The 19,528-nt window shown below is 35.8% G+C and overlaps 1 long non-coding RNA gene across 1 annotated transcript in view; it reads right to left on the bottom strand.

Moving 5' to 3' along the window:
- The window catches only part of LOC132351957 (uncharacterized), a 41,662-nt gene extending 30,427 nt beyond the window's left edge, over positions 1-11,235 (bottom strand). Inside the window, exons 1-3 of the long non-coding RNA XR_009498546.1 lie at positions 11,155-11,235; positions 9,982-10,025; positions 8,758-8,820 (exon numbers count right to left, since the gene is read on the bottom strand). This is a non-coding gene — a long non-coding RNA (uncharacterized LOC132351957). The remainder of the gene's footprint in view (positions 1-8,757; positions 8,821-9,981; positions 10,026-11,154) is intronic.
- Between the last annotated feature and the right edge of the window lie 8,293 nt (positions 11,236-19,528).

Raw genomic sequence — 19,528 nt, 5'->3', positions numbered from 1 at the left:
CCAGAAAATCTAGGGCCAGAGGTCTTGCTGGAGGACTTCACAAGGATCTGCTTTCCTCTTTATGGCTTTAAGATGCTTCCTGGTCTCATAGGGTCTGCTTGTTGCAACTGGTCCCTAGACCTTCATAGTTCTTACATGTATTGTGAAACCCTGTCTATTCAAACTTGGGATGGGATACATTGGGATCTATGTAGATTCAGTTCAGTCATTCTACTTTAACCCATAATTTGAAGCTTACTATATCTCCTTACTTCCAAATTGACAGGTAGAGAATCATATTCTAATCAAAGCATTCATTCTAACCCAAGTAAGGATCAGTGACTTCTGGTGGTCAGGGCCTGAGTGTTTTGGTCTAATTTGAAGGAGAGTTCTAACAGCAAAAAATTTCAGAATAGGAAAGTAAAAAAAAAAAAAAAGACCTTAGTATATATAATAGAATTAAAATTGGAAAAGATCTGAGAGATCCTGTGCCTCAAGTTCTCATTATCCAGATCGAACTGAAGACTAGAGGGGCTAAGTAAAATTTTCAAGGTCACTCAGTGAATTAAACAGGGAGCTGAGCCTAGAAAGAGTATTCTGATTCCTAGTGTTTTGGGTTTTTTCACTTGTACTCCATTGTCTTTTAAAAACAGATGCTTTCTTGCTGGTTGGATCCACGGGCTCCTCAACTCATAGAGCATGGAGTGTGGGCAGCTGGTTGCTTCTGTCCTCACACTTCTATACCCTGGCTTTTATTACCCATCTTTTCTGTCTTTTCTGATAGTCAGAGACCGAAAAGCCCTATGTCAGCAGTGTTTCATTCATTGAGAAATACTGTAATAATGTTACACTTCATTAACAATAAAATTGTAGAAATGCAGGGTTCATCAGATATATACTGAACACACGTCAGACATTGTGCTAATACAACAATGGACCATTTATAGTTTCTGTCACAGAGAAACTCACAATCTTGTGGGGAAGGCGATTCATAAACAAATAACTGTAATTCAGATAAGTACTACAACTTATAATGTAAACAGGATCCATTTCTAATAGTTGGAGTATAATTGGGAAGGATGTATAGAAATAGTTCTTGAGTATTATTTCCTTGTATTGAGATGAATATATCAGGTTATTTATAAATTAATTATTTTCTTCCCTTCTCTCATCCCCCTAACATTTAACATAAATTGTGTTAATAATCTCAGTATTTAAGTTACAGGATATTCAAGTGGGACATTCAGCTAGAAGAAGAAAGGACATCACCCCAAAATGGATGAGGAGACATTTTTGTATCATTTTTTGTTGAGAGAGTTTGCATGTTTCAGTTGTATGAGGGATAGTTGCATCATGTCAGGTGTAAGCACAATTTTGCTATTTATTTAGAGGTTAAATAAGGTTAAAAGAGGTTTATTTAACCTCTAAATAAAAAAGACCTTCTAAATAAAAAAGAGTTAGACTGTGATGAGTTTGTGCCATTCAAATGAGCTAAGCTGGAACTATAGCTTTCAGAATTCCCTTAACTACGTGGCTCCTTTAGGGAAATTGTGTGATACGTGGAAGGAACAGTGAAGCAGCAGCCTTTATGCTTTGAGGTTCCTGGGGGTGTTGGATGCCACTGCAGCTCATGCGCCTTGGGGTGGATTTGTGAACTCACTTTGTGACGCCCTCTGGCGCCATCTACTCCTCCACCCCCCACTGAGCAATCTCCTTCAGTTTCACATAGTTCTGGCCCAGGTGAACTTGCAGCTTCACGGAGAAGGGCACCCACTTCTTTCGGCAGATCGTCCATGTCACTGAGTTGCAGGTGGTAAGAAACATATGCAAGTTCCGGTTTGTCCTCACTCTCCTCTCTTCACTTATAGTTTTTCTTTCTGATTAGCTTCTCTGCTGACCTACAGTGAGTTCAGGATCAGATTTCTTCCCTAATGTTCATGACTGTATAAAGTCTAATCCCTATTTTAAATTCATTATTTGTGGTCACGCATAGCGATTCTGCTTCTTTGAAGGAAACATTTCATGTTCAAAATGAAAACCTTGATATTTATAGTGTTTAAATATTATGTGTGTGTTCCTGCTGTTGTTGTTTTTCAGTTTCAGTCCTTCACTTCAACCTATGTGATTCTCTTTAGATGTTGATTATGGCACCAATACAATTCGTGTTCTTCTGAGTTTCATGTCCTCTCCAGTTTTGGTGAACAGGTCATCTATATTTTCATCCACATCACATATAAAAAGATTGGTTTGTTTTAGACTTTAGCACATTTTTTGTAAGTTACATAACCATAATTATCACTTCATTCAGCGAACACTTCTTCATCTTTTCCATAAAGATTAATAAGAGAATTTGTCAAAAACTTTGGTCATACTCAGATATGCTACATTTACTATACTTTTATGATTCCACAAGTTACTAATTCTATCTGTGAGATTAAAAAGAAAGTTACTTTTAACTCAATTAGAAAATGGGCAAGGACTTGAATAGATATTTCTCCAAAGAAGACATACAAATGGCCAACAGATAAATAAAAATGTGCTCAAGATCACTGATCATCAGGGAAATGCAAATCAAAAACACAATGATATATCACCTCATACCTGTCAGAATGGTTAGTATCCCAAAAACAAAACAAAACATAAGTGTTGGTGAGGGTGTGGAGGAAATTGGAAGACTTATGCACTGTTGGTGGAAACATAAAATGGTGCAGCCACTATGGAAAATAGTATAGAGGTCTCTCAAAAAATTAAAATAGAATTACCATATGATCTAGCAATCCCACTTCTGGGTATTTATCCAAAAGAATTGAAATCAATATCTCAAAAGAGATATCTTTATTCCCAAGTATATTGTAACATTATTCACGCTAACCAAGATAAGGAAACAACTTGAATGCCTATAAATGACTTAATGGATAAAGAAAATGGGGTATATAATACAACGGAATATAATTCAACCTTAAAAAAGAAGAAAACCTTGCATTATGCAATAACATGGATGAACCTGGAGGACATTATGCTAAATAAAAAGCTGGTCACAGAAGGACAAATACTGCATAATTTCACTTATATAAGATATCTGAAATAGTCAAACACATCAAAGCAGAAAGTCGAATGGTAATTGTCAGGGACTTGAGGGAGAGGGAAATGGGGAGTTGTTCAACAGGTATAAAGTTTCAATTATGCAAGTTGAATAAATTCTAGAGACCTGTGGATCAAAATATTGCCTATCATTAACAATACTGTATTGTTTACTTAAAAATTTAAGAGGGTAGATTTCATGTTATGTTTTTACTACAATGAAAAAAAAGTTACTTTTACTTAAATAGTTCTTAAGAAAATCAATTTTGGACCCTAGTGACCCATTTAATGATCTTTAAAAAAAAATCTATCCCTTTATGATTTATAATTGACTCTTGCTCAGGTTTTAACATCCAACTCACTGCTGTATGTTTTGTATAGTCCATCCTCCCATTTTTCACTCCCTTATTTGAAAATTAAAATGATATTTATATGTCTTAAATATTCTGGGATCTTTCTAAGCAACAAATATCACCACCAGTACATGCTTCCCCTTCTCTCTCTGGAATGTAAAACAAGTGACTTTAACTTATTTAGAATATCAGGAAATCTTTTTGTGAATTTCTTTTCACCTCTTTTGGGCTTACCGATATTAATTTTATCCATTTTAGTCTGAACATAATTCCCTTTTACAGAGAAGAAAGAAGTACATTTAGAATTGAGGAATTTATTTTTCCTCTGTAGACCAAGAACTTCTTTGATCAGTCCAGTCTTCCAACATTGAGGAATTATAATTTTGGTACAATATTTGCTCAGTGCTGTTGAAAAATTCCATTAGCTTCATGAAAGATGTGATGACTTCCACTGATTTTTTTCTTTCCTTAATAGCAACTATATTCTTTTAAAATTTAAATTCATCTATAGAATTTATGGTCTGTGCTGTTTTGGTAACATAACATTTATATTTTCTGAGCAACAGATAAAAAATAAAAATGAATAGTTTAAAGAAAGTTGGAAAAGTTAATTATTTTGTATACAGAAATGCCTAGCATTACACAAAAGCTGTTGGAAGGGAAAAACTATAATACTTCTTATTAATTACCTTTTAAAAATTAATACTCCAAGGATGAGATAAAATTTAGAAGTTTCTGCATCTTCTCTCCTCCATGTCTGTACTCATTTGACCTAGGCATTCTAGAGAAGAAGGACGGCAGTGTTTCCTAAACCCGTCTATGCCAAGAGTCACCTGGGTGCTTGTTAACTTCACAGATTTCTTCGATTCTTCCTAGGAAATTTTGGTTCTTTAGGTTTAGGGTGGGCTTAGAATTCTGTATGTTTAACAAGCACTGCAGATGATGGTATCATCAGGTAAACTTGGGAAACAATGGAAAGAGCCCATAACTTGAACATCAGCCTGACCTATGTATGAATTCAAGGTCTAAAGCTTAACAGCTATATAAACTCAGGCACATTGTTTAACCTTCTTGAAAGTTAATTTCTTCATCATTAAAGAGGGAATGTTAACATCTTCCCCAAAGAAATTTTGTGTAAATTCAATGATATAAAATGCAAAATGTGTACCTAATTCTAGTGCTATCATTATTGAAAACTATGTCGTAAACTTTTTTCTAATCTTTTAGTCTTTACTCTTGCTGCAGGAGAAAATATAAAATTCTGAAGCAAAACAAATGCAAATATTCAAGTCTTCTTTCTCAGTGTAAGCAATAGTAGAGTCATTTACTCATTTGTAATGTGTCTGAGGCACAAAGGCCCACATTTAGAAGACTGGTAAACTAATGAGTGGTGTTACCTTTCCGATATTCAAAGGCAACACCACAATTGCTATATTTCCATCTTATTAAAAGCAAGATAAAATAATTTTTGGTAGATTATTTTTCTCCATACACCTTTAAAAAAAAAAGTCTATAGGAAGTTTTTATGCTTATCAATTCTTTAAAACACTGGTTCTCAAAATGTGGCTCTTGGGATGCAGCAGCATAACCTGGGAACTTTTTTTGAAAAGAAAATTCTCAGTCCCTACTCCAGACTACTAAATCCTAAAGATGCCACCAGAAAACTACTAGAGCTCATCAGTGAATCTGGTAAAGTTGCAGATACAAAATTAATATACAGAAAACTGTTGCACTTCTATACACGAACAACAAAGTATCAGAAAGAGGAATTAAGGAAATAATCCCATTTACCATCGCAGCTATATTAGAAACTTTTGAAATGAGGCACTGCCATCTGTGTTTTAACAAGACCTCTGGGTGATTCTCACGCAGGCTCAAATTTAGAAACCACTGTTCTATTTCCAGTGTCCGATTGCCTCTCCCCTTCCAACCCGTTCATCTGTTGCATCCCTGATCTCAGTTCATGGAAACACTAACTTTCCAGATCTTCAGGTCAAAAATGTGGTCATCCTTAATTTCTAATTTTCTGTCTAGCTCATATCCAATATATCAGAAAATCCTGTTGTTTTACCTTCAATTACCAGGATATCACCATTCATCCCTCCACTGTTAATAGCCTGGTCCTAGTCTCTATTTTCTCTTGCATGGATTATTACAACAATCTTCTAACTGATCTCCCAGCTTCCACTCTTTTATTCTTCCAGACTGTTCTCAACACCAAAGCCAGAGAGATGCTTTTAAAATAAAAGTCTGATTGACCCACAGACATGGAGAACAGACTTGTGGAGTGGGAAGTTGGGGTTAGCAGATGTAAGCTATTATACATGGAGTGGATAAATGGTCCTACTGTATAGCACAGGGAACTGTATTCATAAACCATAATGGAAAAGAATAAAAATCTATGTATATATATATATTTAACTGAATCTCTTTGCTGTACAGCAGAAATTAACATTACATTGTAAATCAACTATACTCCAATAAAAAAAGTCTGATTATGTTATTTGCACTGAATTATCTATTGGTTCATTAGAACCATTCTTACTTTTCATAGTCTCTCCTGTATCCTGGAAGCTGGGAGCCTAGAAACTTTATTTCCCAGAATTCCTGCCACTGGAATTCTAGATCAAATGTCAACAATGGGAGAAAATTACTCTAGAGATTTGGAAGGTGGGATGGAAGCAGAAACCATAGCACTTTTCCTCTAGCACAGTAGAGAAAGACATGAGATTTTGTAGGAGCCTCAGGGATTCTTCTTTGAATCACCTGTTTCCATGCTGGCATTTTTCCAGCTGTTCCTTCAATTCCCATAACTTCTGAACGACTCTGAAAGTTAGTCATGAACCTAAGAACTGGTTGGCAGCAACCTTCTCTGATCTTCATTACTCCAGTCCTGCCAATGATTTTGTAAACACAAATTTCCCTGCATACATCCCTTCCTGCTAAAATACGGAGTTGTTTCTAGTTTTCTGAAAGAATACTAATTGTTCTTCTTATCAAAATGCTTGACTCCCTTCCCATCTCATTCAGAGTAAAATTCCTTCAGTGCCTACAAGACCCTGCACAGTCTGGTCCCCTATACATCTCTGACGTCACTCCCTCAATGCTTTCGTGCACAAACTCTGCTCCTGCCTGACTGGTCTTCCTGCTGTTCCTCAAAGTGCCTTTGCACTTTCTGTTCCTTCTGCCCAGAATGCCTCTCCTCCAGAGAGCTGCCCAGCTTACCCTCTCACCTCCTTCAGTTCTCAGTACAAATGTCATCTTTTCAAAGAGGGCTTTCCCCTGACGACCCAATGCAAAAGAACCTCTACCCCCCAGCACAGGTTGTGGAAGTAGTCGGTAGAATCCTCTCCATTTAAAACACAGGAAAATATACAACTAGGAAAAGAAACTCATCAAAGTCTCATAGCTTTTAAATGTTAAACCTAACATTTATCTTATCCAAAGGGCCTAGAAAAGAACCTTTAAAAGGGTGGGTGGTTAGTAAACATTCGTGTTGATGTTGCAATGGTGGCAGGGGTGGGATAGAGCAGGGGGTGATTACAACTCTTTTAAGGAAGAGCAGTTAGGCCTGACCAATAATAGGGAAGACCACTGGAGAGTGAGTGACTGCTAGTCATAGATTTCACAGTTTATGATATTCTTTGGGAGGTTAGACTGGATCCCTTTTTTTTTTCTGCAAAGGCAGGTCAGAATAAAAGAAATTCCAATTTTTTTTAAAAAAATGGATCTTCTAGTCTAAATACTGTCCTAAATTCTGGTTAGGACATTCAGGACCACTGGCAAATTTCCTAATATCAGCATGTTATAATGATAGGCTTATTTATGTAAAATTACTCAATTCCTTTACTCTTTGTTCATAGTATAAGTATTAAGGAATTTATTTATTATTATAAAGTTATGGGTAAAACGGAATTGGAGTTCATGAAAAAGTAATGGAATGCAATCAATATGGCAGGAATAATTAATAGTTCTTCATAACCCTTTTTTAGGATGTATGCACTGATTATTTTCCTGAAAGCCTGGCTGGAAGGGAGTGGCAAGAAGAGCATTTTTATGTAGAAAAACTTTCAGGTTTTTAGTATCGAGAGTAAAAATAAATCAACTGGAGCCAGAGTAATATTGAAAAGAGTTGGCAGAGCTGACTAGAAAAATAAAATGCATCTAGTCATCTCTGTGACCTGGGCTATTTAGCCACAGACAGTGCTCTGCCTTTAAAGAAAGCAGTGAACTCTTCAAGAACAAAAATAAGATAACTCTCTTAAAGAACAATGGAAAGAACAATTCAGGAAAAAATGTAGTTGAAAATGGCAAAAGAACACACAAAGGACAAAATTGCCCTTTATCCAATTTAAGGAGTGAAAAACAACTAGAATTGTGCTGGAATTCTTTGCTGGAAGAAATTCGAAGAGACAAAATTGAAGGTTAAATTTATGGTCACATTTCTCCTGGAAATGGGCTTTATGTAATATCTGGGCACAGACAGAGAAAAAGCATCCCATCCATAGCTGGCTTTTTGTTGTTCCCTGTAAGCCCCAAATGACAGGGTTTTTTCCCCCCTCTTTAAGGTTCCCCAGTGACAGTAAAGGACATCCACAGACTTTATCTCCATAGTTAGGTTTCTGCTTTGGGTTATGAAAACAACTGCTAACTTGATTTTTCTTTCTCTAGCTTTGCCCTTACTATCTTATTCTCACAAAATTCAGTGTAATCTTTATAAATGCAAATCTGATGATGTCTGTTGCCTGATAAAAGCCATTCAGTGACTTCCCATTGAAGACAACAGCAATTCCCAAAGTTTACTCCAATAACTGCCATAAACTGTTAGTATATATTTTTTAAAAAATGTGGAAAATTCCAAGTTGAGAGTAAGCATTTTTCTTTACAATAGTTTTTTTTGTTTGTTTTTTGTTTTTGATTGAAGTGTAGTTGATTTACAATATTGTGCTAGCTTCTGGTGGACAGCAAAGTGATTCAGTTATATATAGAAATATATATTTTTCCAATTCTTTTCCATTGTAGGTTATTACAAGATATTGAATATAGTTCCCTGTGCTATACAGTAAATCCTTGTTGTCTGTCTATTTTATATATAGTTTTGTGTATCTGTTAATCCCATACAATAGGTTTTAATGCTGATGTTTGCTGTGAACTGCTAAAAAAGGGAAGGATATAATATGCAAGATGTCCCAAACTTTTTGAATATGGAAGCTGTTTCTTTTTCATGGGGTGTCTCACAGGACTAGTTTGGTGTGGAACACATCTTCAGAAATACTGGCTTATACTGCAGTTCCAGTTTGTGAGCAAAGCAAGGAATGGTCAGAATGATCTGGAACCTGCTTACCTTAGTTGGCATTTCCCTGACACATTATGCTTTCTTTCTCCTCTGTGCTGCACAAGAAGTCCCCTAGAAGATAGAAGAAACTCAAATGAGTAACAATAATTAAAGAGAAGATTATAGCTATGGAGCACAGAGAATAGAAATTTAGGCTAAAGTTAACTTATGTTTCTAAAGATGAATCCAGAATAAATGCAACAGAAGCAAAACCCATAAATGGAATAAAAGAAGCTAAAGAAATACCTCAGAGTGTATGTGGAATGAAACCTCCTTCTGTGTACAAAGTTAGGAAAAGGAGATTACTATCTAACCATATCCAAAAAAATTTAAGACCACAAAGTAAAAGAATCTGGCAAGATTCCCAGGAAAAAAAGTTACCTACAGAAGTAGAAAATTCAGGCCTGCCATGGTCTTCTCCTTAACATTAAATGCTGGGACATAATGACGCAAAGTTCACATAATTTTGAGGGGAAAGTTTGTGGCTCAAGAAATTTATATCTAGCCATATTGTTGTTAAGATGTGAAGGTAATAGAAAGACAATCAGATTTACTTCACATGTCCTTTTCTGAAAGAATTACTCAAAATATGTCTTACTAAATGAGAAAGGAATCAAAATAAGAAACTCAAGAATAGAAAATTGTGTATGAACCAACTTATGGTAAGCATTCAAACCACATCAATATAGACTTATGCATCATATTTATAAAAATGGTTGATATATAACTCAAACAGAAAAGCTGTCAAAATATAAGGAATAACAATCAGAAACATAGTACTAGAAGACTTAAAAGCGTCCTTATTTCATAGGTCAAATTGGGAAAATAATTATTAAAGGATTTAATTAGTATGTATAAAATTGATTTAATAAATACACATTTCATTTTGTGTACTAAATAATTTTGACAAATAATTTTGATTCTATATCGTCATATATACCTGGATTGGCAATTAGTAATAATAATAACATATAATAATTTCTACTTAGCCATGTTTAAGTAATGAATAATGATTAATATTTCTGGTGTCAATTATAGTAATAAACACGGTAATTAGAAAATAGGAATAGTTGTGCCAGATTATGATAGGACTTTTAAGAAAAGTTCTTTATTTTCTCTCTTTTGTTTTTTTGTTGTTCTTTGCCTGTCTCCCACTAAAATAAATGTAATATTTTCTGTCTACAGATGATAGTATCTTTACTGTGAAATCTCTAGTGTGGCCCTTAAATATACCTGGAAACAGATGTAATGCTCTGGGGTAAAAATAAGGCTGCAATCTGGAGATGAAAGAAGAGAAGGACACAAATTCAGAAAAATCTTCTAAAAGACTGAAATGAAAAAAGAGACAGTTATTTCACAAAAGGAGCTTAGGACCTAATTTTCCTTGTGAAAGATTCCATGGGATCCCAACAAGCCCCTAATGCTTTATTTAATAGAGTTTTAAAAAATTCTACTTCTGGCTTTACTATTTATCTATCCTTTTCTTTCATAAAACATTTTTTTGGTTTTACACTGTGCCAAACGTTGTTCTAGGATCACAGAAAGGAATGATGACCCCAAAATAGACACAATTACATTTCAGAGCAAAGGTACAAGTTGGAGTTTATCAAATCAGGTTCCAGGACACTGAGAGAAACCAGAGTAGCCTCATGAAGCAGAAGGTGAAGTTAAATTATATTTGACTCTGGTAAAATTTCTATTTCTGAACAGCCAACATATGTAAAGGCATCTATTGTTGGTGATTTGCCTATTTTCTTTCTCTTTTAGTTTTGAGTCAGTTTTTTTTTTTTTTTAAGTATGTAAAAATTTTATTTGTCAATTATATCTCACTAAAAGAAAAAATAAAATAATGTTATATGTTCAGTGAAAATATGGTAACATCTTAATTTACTGTGTACATAAAAATGTTATTTTTTTCCAAATTATATTTAGAATGCTACCTTGTAGGTCAGTTTTTTTATGATGATATACCTTTAATTCACAGCCACAATAAGGATCAGATACTCTAACTACATGACACTTTTGACTAAAAACAGTGCAAAATAAATTGCTAAAACTGAAAATATATTAAATTGAAATGCGTAAGAGAAAGGCATTTCTAAAACATTTTAACATAGACATACTTATCCCAACCAAGAGTTCCTATCTCTTCAATAAGGCTTGAGTAGAACTGGGGAGGAGGAGGTAGTACATACAGCTCTTTTTTATTCTTTAAAGCAACTTCCAAAACCATCTTCAACTCCACTATAAAGCTCATTAGATCAGGAGAGTGCTGCATTCTCTGTTGCACTACGTGATGATATCCATTAAGTATTGCTTTCAGCTGCCAACTACATAGTAATCTTGCATTCCTCAGTTGTAAATCTTTGGGCAGCAATATTCTAAGATGGAAATCTCTTCCCTGACCTGAAATGAATCCTTCATACACGGTTTTCGCCCGGTTCTGGGGTAGAAGCAGCGGGAACTGGCGCAGCAAGCTCGCTTCCGTCTCCGCCATGGCTCTCGGTCCGTGGAACCGCCGGGGGACCAGCGGCCGCCGGGCCCCGCACATGCGCAGTCCTGCCTGTGCCTAGGGCGCAGAGAGGCGGAAACCCGCGCCTTTGGCGGGAAGTTGAGTCAGTTTTTAATATTAAAATATTAAAAACTGTTTTAATGTTTAAATGTTTACTGTTTTAATGTTTAAAAACTAAAATTTTAGCCCATCATTTATTATTCACAGAGGATCTAGTTTGTGTGGGTTTAGAGTGTAAGATGATTTTTCTGGGGGGAATTGCCTTGGACTGGTAAAGATTGTCGCAATTCATAGCACTACAACCTATGTCTTTCCCCCCCATTTTAAGATTTAGCTTTGCTGTTATTTCTTTGACCTGCCTCCACTCTGCTTCCGATTTGTATACTCATGTTTCATGTATCAGTGATGATTCCAATTACACGCTAGGGAACAAGAGTTTAATAAAATGTGGCAATAAATTGTGGAAAGACATCATGCATGTGAAAAAAGTGTATTAAGAAATGTGTTCCAGGTAGAGAGCTTCCAGTATTAAATGACTAATCACTTCCACACACATATACAAAGTGAAGGTTTTATTTAGTGGAACTTGGCCTTTCAAAACTAGAAGGCCAAGCAGTGCCTTCTAACTGGTTTTCTAGCCTGTCTGAAGCAAGTTGCTGTTGTTTCTTTTTACTGAGAACTTTTTAGATGGTCTTCAATAGTCCTTCAGCTGAAAGGAGGTAGGATATCTTGTTCAAAGCTCATATTATTTTGATTTAAATAGCAAATGGTAATAAAAAGAATGTGCAATAATTTATACTCAGTACAGCCTAGTGGTCAGATGACTGGAATTGAATCCAGGCTCTTCCTCATAGTAGATATGTGATGTTAGGCCAGTATCTTACATGCTGCAGTTTTTTACTGGCAAAAACTGCAATAGTAACATCTCCTTTACTGAGATATGGTGGAAGATGAATAATTTTTTTTTTAATGTAAAATATTAAGTCCTACATGGGCCACTCAATAAATATATTATTATGCAGAGAGAGTCTAATGCAAAGGTTTGAATAGGTATAACAGCTCTAGAACAAAACAAAACAGGTTATGTAGGGGCAGAGATGCTGTCTTGGTTTTTGATTTCGCTGTCACTCCCAGGTTATGCTTTACGAGACCTTCTCCATCAGGTGTAGCATCATTTGGGTTTAATTCCGCTCACCTCACATTCACTAAGAACTGCTATAAGGAGGCCTAAGTTTCAGCAACTGCTTGCTGAGATAGGAATCATAAGTGTAACTCATTCCTGTCCATTTCATTTTGCAAGCAAACATTCAGAAAACATAGATATTAAGGAAACCGTTTGCTGATGACCAGGTTGATCTTACTACACATACATCAGGAACATTCTGAGAACCCATAAAGGAGGTAGCGGTACCTGTGTTCTATCTGTGCAGGAGTGTGTTAGAGGGAAGGGCATCTGGGTTGTGGGCTCAGAGAGCCCATCACTTTCTCACTGTGTGATATTGAGAAAATTATTTAATTCTTCTGTACCTCTCTGTTCTCCTGTGTAAAACGGCAGTAATGATACATGACAGGGCAGCAGTAAGAATTAGAGAACAAATGTTTCAAGATGCCCAGGACGGAGCTTGGCAAATGATAGTCATTCAATAAAGGCTAGTTTGTTGGTATATTATTGATGATTTGTGGGAATAAAAGGTCAAGTTAGATGGGAAGACTAGAATTGAAGCATTATATGTTTATAAATAAGTTAACCTTGCAATACATAAAAAAGGTTACCCATGTTTTGAATATAGAAAAATTATGGTGAAGAACAAAGACATCAGAGCCTACATTTTCTTCATAAACAAATGAGTAAGAATAGAAGAGGTAGTCCAACAATAATTGAAATTGTAGTATCAGTTGGTATGCCCAATATTAGATCCTGTTCCATGGGTAATTTGACTCTGAAAACAATGTTATATTAAAAAAAGAGTTTTATTCAGGGATTTGGGGCTCCCTTTCTATATCTGTTCATGTGTAATAGTTATAAAAATAGTAAGTACTTGTCTAGTGCTTACTATTCACTTAGTGTGTTTCTGAGCGTGCTCCAAGTGCATCACTTACTTCTCACATCAACCCTAGAAGAGGATACTACTGTTCTTACAGTACTACATGGAAAATGAACACTTTCACTGTTTCTTCCCAAAGAAGGGTGATCTCCTTTTTCCCATTGTCCAAGAGATTTGGGGAACCATAGCTTGCCTTGTGTGGAAGGAAAAAGAGAGTACCCAAGATCCTTAGGAGGGAAGGAAGCCATACCTTGGAGAACCTCTTATGATGCCAGTACAACTTATGATGATGGTGATAATAATAATAACCATGTCACTATTATTATTGTGAGTAAGACTCATTGAGTGCTATGTTTCATGCATTTCTGCCTTATATAATGACATTTCTGGGAATGAGCGGTATCAGAATATATTCTTTTAAATTAATACAGGTATTATAGTGTACTGAAGTATTCACTGATGAAGGCAACACATATCTTTTTTTTTTTAATTAATTAATTAATTTATTTATAGCTGTGTTGGGTCTTCGTTTCTGCCCGAGGGCTTCCTCTAGTTGCGGCAAGCAGGGGCCACTCTTCATCGCGGTGCGCGGGCCTCTCACTATCGCGGCCTCTCTTGCTGCAGAGCACAGGCTCCAGACGCGCAGGCTCAGTAGTTGTGGCTCACGGGCCCAGTTGCTCCGTGGCATGTGGGATCTTCCCAGACCAGGACTCGAACCCGTGTCCCCTGCATTGGCAGGCAGATTCTCAACCACTGCGCCACCAGGGAAGCCCGGCAACACATATCTTGTCTAACAACTTGTATACATAATTTTTTGTTTTGTAAGATCTATTAAGTTATAACAAATGTAAAAACCTTATATGGGGGAAAGAATAATCAAGGAGAATGATTTCTGATTGCTTTGGCTCAGAGAGTCAGCTAAACTTTGGGAGTACTAGCACACTCTTGTCTGGGGTTGTCCTGATTTAGTGACATTAATATTGAAGGTTTCAGGTTCTTATTTTTGGGAAAGGATGTCAGCTGAGTATTTTTGAGTTAATGTCAATGGGATTTGGACTTAAGCTAGAATATGTATATAAATAAAATACTCTATAAGAAATAAATTTTTAATAAAAATATTTTTAAAATCACACCTTTGTCAATGATCTATAATAATTGTACTTTAGTGATTTTTATAATAAAATATTATATTGTAAGTAATTCAATTCAGGTTTACCTTGCTTTACCTAAGTTAGATGTTTTGAAAATCTTTAAATAATGAATTATGGGCATTTGCTTTGCCAAAAAAAATCTTTACGTATAAAAAGACTTATGATAGGAGTCTTTTGAACAGGAAATCCTTTAGAATATCTGAAATATGTGTCAATTTAATGAAATTTGACTTATACATGTGTTGGTTATCATAAAAGACCAATGTTTTTACTTAAAATCATGTAGACTTGCCCCTGAGTTTTCACATGACTTCTATATTATTAGTTCCTTGTGTGACTTGGGTGTTGGACTAGATTTTTTTCTCTTAGTTTTGTTTTTGCTCTAACATTCTAAGGTTCTGTAAATGTTTTTAAAATGCCCTCTTGTCTAACAAGTCCCCACCTTATTTGAAAGACAGTACAGTTGACAGACTGTAGAATGAGAACAACTGGGTTCCAATCCTTGTTCCAGACTCTACTGGATGTGTGCCCTTGGCCAGTCACTTAACCTCTGAGTCTCAGTTCTTCACTCGAGACATGGATTATGTAGCTATCTGATAGGAGTTTCATGAAAATTTGCAGAACACTTAGAAGAGTGGCTGGTACATTAAACATTATACATGTTGTTGTTATTTCATTAATTAATTGTTTATTTAATTAAAAATCCCAAGCTTGCCTTGTCCAGACATGAAAATTACTGAAACATCTGTGATTAGAGGATCTTCAGTTAAGGAATTTAAGAGCTGGTGAAGAAAACAGGACTGGGGAAACTATGAAAACTCTTATAAAAAAAAGAAGACATTTATAGTCAATGAAACAAGACAGTAATAATGGGAGACTAAAAAGATGAAATGGAATGCTAAATTGACTTCCAACCATATTTTCTACATTTTAAAATTAGCAATAATGGTTTCTCCACCCACAATCTTTTAACTAGAAATATTTCAAGTTCTCCTTCTCTGACATTTACAACAAAAACTTTGTGATTTTGGTTTTTTGTTTTGTTGCTAAGAAGCACTTTTTACCCCCATGGCTAGTCCTCCACCAAGATGTTGACAACCTTCTTAAAATTTAAGTATGTTGGATCTGTAGGTTTCTGTTCATGATGTGGAGTTTCAATTCAATGTCTGTATGTTCAAAGTAACTCTTATTCCTACTCCACCAGGCAGGGTTAATACCACTACTGCCCAAGGCCAGAAATGCTCCTTCTCTCAATTTCCAGACAGAAGATTCCTTCCTAGGAACATCATGAAAGATATGGAACTAGTGCTTCTGGCCACTTGTTGGAAAATGCAAGGATATTTGTTTAAATGGGAGTGGATGGAATTATTATTATGTTCCTTTACAGATGAGGCAACTGAGATTGCTTAAATAACTCTTTTAAGATTATAAAATTAGTAAACCATTGGCAGGCTGCCACCAAAGCCCATGTTCTTTCCATACAATATGGGATGGGAAACTATCAGGACTTATATGATATTGTGCTTGAGAGCACATACTTGGTACCTTCAGAGGGAAAGGGAGAGTTGGGAGCGGATGAGTTTTTACCTAGTAAAGTCTATGTGCTAAGCTTTGTCTATAAGTTTAAATAACTATTTCTTTGATTATAGAAATATTACACAATCATCAAGAAAAACTTGGGAAATACCAAAAAAACAAAGAAAAAGATGATGCAAAAATTCACAACTCAGAGATAACCACAGTTGACATTTTTGTGTATTTCTCCTCAGTGTTTTCTTTTTAATAAGAGATTGATATCTGAAATGACATAACAGGGTTCATACAATACAAGCAGTTTCCAATACTGCTTTTTCCATTTAACATTATGTCTTATGCATTGTTCAAGTTAACATGAGAATAACTCCTTGAAATTTTGGGAAATTATAATTTGGCCTGTGTTATTCTTTTATTGAGCAGAAAGGCTTGATTTAACTAAAAGGATGTGAAAACACTAAGTTACAGGTTTTCATAGAAAAAAAATACGGAAAGGGAGCAGGTACAAGATAGCTTGGAATTTATCAAAAATACGATTCATGTTTAGCAGGCCCACCATATGTGGGTGTTCTCTTGTGGAAAGCTCCTTGGAGACATGGCAAGGAGCCTGATATAGGGGAGATGTTCAAACTGAGTAGACTCCTGACTTTTGACCTGTTTTCTAGAAGGGATCTCAAGTGGGCCCTAGCAGACTCCAAATCAGAGGTCGATCTTGGATTTGGATTTGTCCTGGAATGACCTGGAGCTTCTCCCCTCTCCTCTATTGTAACTCGTTCAACACAGCGCTTTACTGAGCTCCCTCCATGGGCCGGGCACTCTGCTAGGCACAGCTAATGAGACTAACATGACCTCTGCTTGCAGAGAGCTTATAATCTGGTAGAGGAGAGAGGCTCTAAACCACAATTTGCTTCTTGACAGCTTGGCTAAGTACGATGGTGGGAAATGATATGGAAGAAAAGCAGGTGGTATGAGTCTTGGGGCAGGAGCTGGTGGAGAGTGGGCAGTTAGGGAGAGATTTCCTGAAGAAGACGTATTTCACCTGAGGCTTGAAGGATGAGTAAAATCTGTCCAGGATAAATGCAGGTAAGGAGCTAGAGGGAGGAGAACATACAGTTTCCCTAAGGATAAGCAAGAGGATAGCAGCTTGGGTTTGGGGGGAAACAGAGAGGCCAGGGTAGTTAGAGCATAGTGATAAAGTGATTTGAGGTGAGTCTGGACAAATACTATAGTCTATTCTATTCTGTATTCTTTGAATAAACCTCAGTAGAATCTAATAAATGCCGACCAAGCGTTAAAACACCCAAGTCATCCTGGCAATTGAAATTTAAATGGGCCTAGAAAAGGAACAATTTTAATTGTTAGGGAAGGAAATATAAATAAAAGAAATTGGGAAGACAAATGCAGAGGGAGATTGAGACAGAAATGACTAAACTTAAGACAAATTCAAAGGGCAGTTTTCCCTTATTTTAATTTTCAGTGTTTATTCATAGGATCATATGGACATATTCATAAGTTTAATGCTCTCTCCTTGAAAAAAAATTTTTTTAAACACCAATTTTTATTTCAAGAACAGAGGAAGCTAATGCTCACATTTTTATTCTGAATGAATTGCCAACATTTTATTCACCAGTTTCACAAGAGAGCTGGAACCTCACTGAGGTTTCTGAATTAAATTAGCTTTCAGAACCATTTAAAGTTCTTCCATTCTATTAATTCAGCAGACAATCAAGTTGTTCACTTGTTGACTTTTATCCACATGCACTCAATCAAATCAACTATTGAAGAGAGATACCTATTAGCTGTTAATTTCATATGTTAGATAGGAATCCTAGAACTCTTGTTTATATCTGTTTGATAACCTTCTAATCTTTGCCACAGTCTCACTAACAACAGCATTAACTAGTCTGCCATCTATCTTGATTAACAACACAGGGACTCAAAAGATGCTCAACATCTGATAAGCCTAACAATCCAAACTTCTAACAATGCCCATAGCCCTATGGAAAACGGGCTTCTACCGCCATTCTTACAAACCCTTTAAGTTGTCTTTAAATCACAATTTTGCAAATTATTACTTTAAGAAAATGAGAAGAGCTTGTCTTAGTGTAGGAGCTCTTATGAATAATTGGTAAGACTGTTTTGTGACATTTTTACCCTCTATTTTGCATCCTCTGGGTTTGGGTTTTAGAAATTATTTTTGCCTTATATTGAATTATAAGTGTACTGTTATCTCTGGATCAGATGAATTCAACCCATATTTGCTAATCTCTATGTGCTAGCACTTATCAGGTACATAAAAGGTATAGAAAATAGAGCTCTACATATCATAAAGTTCCATTTTTTGAAATCACAGCAACTAGATTTGTCTCACAAGTGGAATTATGTTGGCTTTTATGACAGAGAAAAGGAGGAAGGGAGAGAGGAAATATAATCTTTGCTCCACATGGTAACTTCCAGGTTATTCCTCATGTAGTTCTTTCAAAATCTATTCAGTCATTTCATTCTTTATCCACTTTCATTGCTGAAATATTAAGGACACTTTACACACCATCTATGTTGATTTTAGCAGCTGGCAACTTTTGTCTTTAAACTATTTTCAGGAAGTCCTTGGTGACTTCCATATCCACCTTAATGATGGTTCTACCACCACGATTTCATGGTTTCATGTTTTTAAAACTTCCACTGACCCTATCCTTTATTTCACTTCAGACATTCTTAGGCAACGCTACACTGTCGAATTTGGCTGGGATCATGCCATCTCCAATACTGAACTCTGAAAAATTCCTTTTGAACTTCTCTGAATTTTGGTCTATCTTCTCCCTCAGGCAGCTTGTAGAAAGTAAATATCAACAAGAGGTTAGAGCAGAAGAATACAGAATAAATGTTTCTTAATGTGAAACAGCCCTACATACACCTAAAATAAAGGGCATAGAGTTGACCGAGAAGTGCTGAATTCTTATATAATCTCATGAGGGCTTTGAACTAGCACATTTTAGATATTAATGTGATAAAATGTAATTTAGATAAAATTCATACCCTCATGATGATGGACCGTAAAGACATCCACATTGCTTTCTCAATTCCCATTTCTGTGCAGATGACTCCCTAATTTATTTCTGAAGCCAAGGTCACTCGCTTTGTGTTCTAGTAATGAATTTCCAATGACTTGTTAGCTATCTCCAAATGCATCTCCCAAAACACCTTCAAGCCCAATGTATCCCAATTTGTATTCATCATTAACCATCTTACACTAGTATTATCTGGGAATTTCATTGTCCATTAATAATACCACCACTCTTTAACTCATCCAGTTTTCTTATTTTGTTCCTCCACTTCCAATCCATTGCCAACCTCTGGCAATTCTTTTCCTTGAGATTTCTCTTAAGTCTATTCTTTTTTTTTTTCCATTCCAAATCTACTTCCCCAATTCAACTCATCATTATATCTCATTCTGAGTATTGCAATACACTTCTTTCTGTTTTCCCCAGACTCTCACTCCTCTAATACATCCTACCTATAACCATAAATTGCTTTCATAA

This window comes from Balaenoptera ricei, chromosome 17 (assembly GCF_028023285.1).
Source record: "Balaenoptera ricei isolate mBalRic1 chromosome 17, mBalRic1.hap2, whole genome shotgun sequence".
Classification (NCBI taxonomy): Eukaryota; Metazoa; Chordata; class Mammalia; order Artiodactyla; family Balaenopteridae; genus Balaenoptera; species Balaenoptera ricei.
The sequence above is the reverse complement of the archived record's forward strand: the minus strand, read 5'-3'. Positions and strand labels throughout refer to the sequence as shown.